The sequence below is a fragment of the Triticum urartu genome, chromosome 1A, assembly GCF_056163025.1.
Source record: "Triticum urartu cultivar PI428250 chromosome 1A, HENAU_Tu73, whole genome shotgun sequence".
NCBI classification, from domain to species: domain Eukaryota; kingdom Viridiplantae; phylum Streptophyta; class Magnoliopsida; order Poales; family Poaceae; genus Triticum; species Triticum urartu.
Window position 1 is genome coordinate 172,885,601 of NC_141873.1, and position 4,297 is coordinate 172,889,897.

Consider the following 4,297-nt stretch of genomic DNA (forward strand, 5'->3'; position numbering starts at 1 on the left):
AACATACTGGTTTTTTCATCAATTTTGAAAAAAGTTCATCAAAAAAAGATAAAGGTTCATCGATTTGAATAAAAATGTACAAGAATTTGAAAAAAAAATCCATCAAGTAAGGAAGAAGAAGAAAAGAAAAAAAGAGAATGAAAAAGGGAAAAATAAAAAAGAAATGAAGAATAGACGAAAGAAGATGTAACTTACCAGATTGGCCTATGTGGTGGCGCGGTTACTCAAGTGCTCCTCGATACGTGAGGTCACTCGTTTGATTCAGGAGATGGGTCGGCCTAGCCTGGAGGGTATGTGTGCGCCCGTTAGTGCAGCGTCAAATAGGGATTGCCCCGGTTAGAGTGCTTTTTGCAAACCGGTGCACACCCCTCAACAACACTGTAAATCTAAATGGGCCGGTCCATGTATGTCTTTTTTCACCGGTTTTTTGAAACCTTTCCGTGATTGTTATGATGGTCTGTGTGGGTGGGTTTTTTCTGGTTATTCCCCAGCACGACTTTTGCCTGTTTTTCTTAATACTTTTATTTTTCTTGTTCATTTCATTTTGTTTTATGCTTTTTCGCATTTTTATTATCAAATTCATGAACTTTTCACAAATCTATAACTTTTACCAAATATGAAATTTTTTTCCAGTTTTCATGATATTTTTTTCAAACCCATGATTTTTTCGGAAATTAGTGAACTTTTCAAATCTTTGAAATCTTCTTTTCAAATTCACAACAAATAGGCAACCAAGTAGTCCTTTACCGCGGACGCGACTATTCGAATAGTTTTATACCCTGCAGGGTGTACTTCGTCACACATGTTTCCACCACTTAGCGTCTGCACATGACATGTGCTCGGTAGACTTCAAGCGAAAACCGACGTGGGTGTAGACCACGACCTGACTAACCTCACAAGTCTCTAGTCCAGGTTTATCGCCTATTCAGGCTCCATCCGCAAGGAAATCCGGCCGGGGTGTCCTCAACGGCCCCAAACGATGTGTACAGGGTCCCGAGACGCCAAACGGGAGCCCGGCATACCCGGCCACAGTGTATCTACCGCGTCATAGCCCACCCCTAGGGTCAGCGCTACGCACGGCCGCCAACACATATCCTACAAACACCAGAAACTAGTTGCAACTCCTGGACAGAGGGCGAGAGGGGTCAGTAAGTCGAGCGGGGTCATATTTCAGGGCCCAATGTGTGGTAGTAGCTGAATCTTAAATCACGCATACAGATCTCAGTTCTTATGGACGGTCTCAATGAAACAACCCACCATGTACTCCTACATGGCCTCTCATCGATACCTTTACCAAAACATGTTGAACACATTCCTCACATTACCGACATATCATATCACTCTAGCCCATCACCCAGATGAACCAGACCTGACACAACTCTAAGCATAGCAGGCATAGCAAGGTAGGAATCACATACATGGCTCAATCAACTCCTACACATGCTAGTGGGTTTCATCTAGTTACTGTGGCAATGATAGGTCATGCAGAGGATAAGGGTTCAACTACCGTAACACACAGCAGTTTGAATCGCGTTGTCTTAATGCAGTAAACAAGAGCAGAAGCGAGAACATGGTTTTGTATCGGAATGATCAATGGGTTGCTTGCCTGTTGTAGTGGTAATAGGGTACTGCCCTTCAGACGGATACTCGGGGTTATCCTCGGAGGCAGAACCTACCACGAAAGACACACCGAAACATAATGAACACATGGCAATATGCAACAATATGATGCATGCTATGACATGGCAAGATGAAGGTGTCTTGGCCTAATGCAAGCTAAAACAGAAAGGGATGAACTCATTTGAGTCAAAGATTCAATTATTAGCTTGTTAAACATGGCTTTATTAGTGCATTACCTTATTCTGCTTAAACAGCAAGGTTAACTTGTTTTGTCATGCATGAAACCATTACAGATGGATAGATTGAATTTTTCTGATCATTTTTCATATATAAATCTTTGCATTTGGAGCTATGGTTGATTTTCTATGATTTTTAGAAGTTTTGACTATTTTCTGGAATTTTCTATTAAAGAATAAATCCAGTAATGAATTAATGCGTCAACACTGCGTCACTGTGACGTCAGCGGGTCAAAGGCGCCAGCCCTGGTCAAACCTGACTGGTGGGCCCCTTCTGTCAGTCTCTCGGCTAACTAACGGAGTTGGTTAGTGTTTAGTTAGCACTAAACTGGGTTAGTTTGGCTCTGGGCCCACATGTCAGTGAGAGAGGGGTCGTTAACGGCGTCATTAACCTCTAACAGAGTGATTAGCTCTAATTTAAACTAATCTAAATTAGTTAGAAGCCGGCCCCACACATCAGTGTCTCAGATGGAGTCAAACTGGGGTCAAACCCATGGTCAGCGGGGCTAATCCCGCCGGCGTTGAGTCGCCGGCGAGGCCGAGACGGCGGAGAGCTTCGGATTTGGTCCTCCGGTGACCAAAACGCCGGTGGAGATGTGCTACGCGTAGCTGGGGAGCTGCCGCATCCAGTGGTGCAAGTGGTTGGACACGGGGACGCCAGAAACGACGCCGGCGAGCTCGACAGCGGCGGCCGGAGTTCGGACGGGGTTGGGTTCGACGCTACGGTGCACGGGAGAAGGAGCTGGTGGTGGCTACGGGCTCCTGGTGCTACGCTGAGCACAACGGTGAGCTTGGCTTCGAGCCACGACGGCGCCATGGCCGGCGGCGGGGAGCTTTCGGGTGCGGTGGAAGTGGCGACTACAGAGGCCAAACGAGCACGGGAGCTAGGGGAAGAGGAAGAGGAGCTCACAGCGGGGTCGGAGAGGGGGTCAGCGAGCTCGGGGAGGTCCTGGCGGCGACGAATCGACCGGAGACGGCTCGGGTGCCCGAGGTTGAAGACGAGGGCGAAGACTGCGTTCGGCGGCGTTTGGAGTCGCGTGGGTCAGCGGAGAGGTCCAGGGCGACGAGGCAGAGCTATTGGGCTTGTCGGAGGGGCGAGGGGGTGGCTCTTGTGACGTCTACGGCGAACGGCGGCGAGGATCGCGCTCGGCCATCGCGGGAGAGGGTGAGGGAGACGAGGGGGAGAGTGAGGGAGGATGAGAGGGGGACGTGGGGGTCGGCGTGGCATCCCTGGACGTCTCCAGGGCGTCGGCAGAAGCAGGAGGTGGCCGGCGTGTGGCCGCGGGCGCCGGCCACGCGCTCCTCGTCCTCCTGGCGGGAGGAGGACGACGAATGGCAAGGCCAGTCGGCTGGGCCGAGCCAGGTGGGCTGGGCCAGCACAGGTAAGGCCCAGGTGGGCTTCCCTCTCTCTCTTTTTTTGATTTGTTTCTGTTTTTCTATTTAACTACAATTGTTGGGCTTTATTAAAAATACTAAAATGTTTCCAAAAATCCTGAAAATAATTGTGGGCTCTGTTTAGAATATTTCCAACAGCAAACATTTATTTCCAGAATTATTTGAGCATTTAAATTATTTTATAGCATTTAAATGCCCAAAATCAAATACTTATGGTTTAATTCAACGAAAAATAATTTTAGTAAACCCTAGTTGTTTCCAGGGGGTGGGGGTTCTGTCTTCCCCATTTCAAATTTAAGAGGAATTTAAACATGATGCACACTCTAATGCTTGAACTAACTAGGGTGTGACACAAGAGTGGAACAAAACACCAGGCATAAGGCCGAGCCTTCCACCCTTTACCAAGTATATAGATGCGTTAATTAAATACGAGTAAGAGATATTGTGATATCCCAACATATATCCATGTTCCAACAAGGAACAAACTCCATCTTCACCTGCAACTAGCAATGCTATAAGAGGGGCTGAGCAAAGCGATAACATAGCCAAACAACGGTTTGCTAGGACAAGGTGGGTTAGAGGTTCAATATGGGAGGCATGATAAACCATGTGGTAGGTATCGCGGCATAGGCATAGCAAAAGAGCGAGCAACTAGCAAGGAAAGATAGAAGTGATTTCAAGGGTATGGTCATCTTGCCTAAGATTCCGCAAGGGAGAAGAACGAGTCCACGAAGAAGACAAACGGACGTAGTCAAACGAATCCTCACAACTCCGGAACGAAACCGAAGCTAATGAGAGAAGCAACTCGGAAAGAAGAAAGAAACATAGTAAACAACCATGACATAAACATGGCATGATGCACAATCAAGTATGATGCATGTTCGGTTTAATGAAGCATGGCATGGCAAAGTGCACAAGCAATCCTACAAACTAAGTGGAGCTCAATATGCAACTCCGTTGCATATTGACGGAACACCACATCAATTATTTAGTTCACTCTCGTTAGATACTCAACAATATTAAATGTTGTTAACCATGGCAAGGGG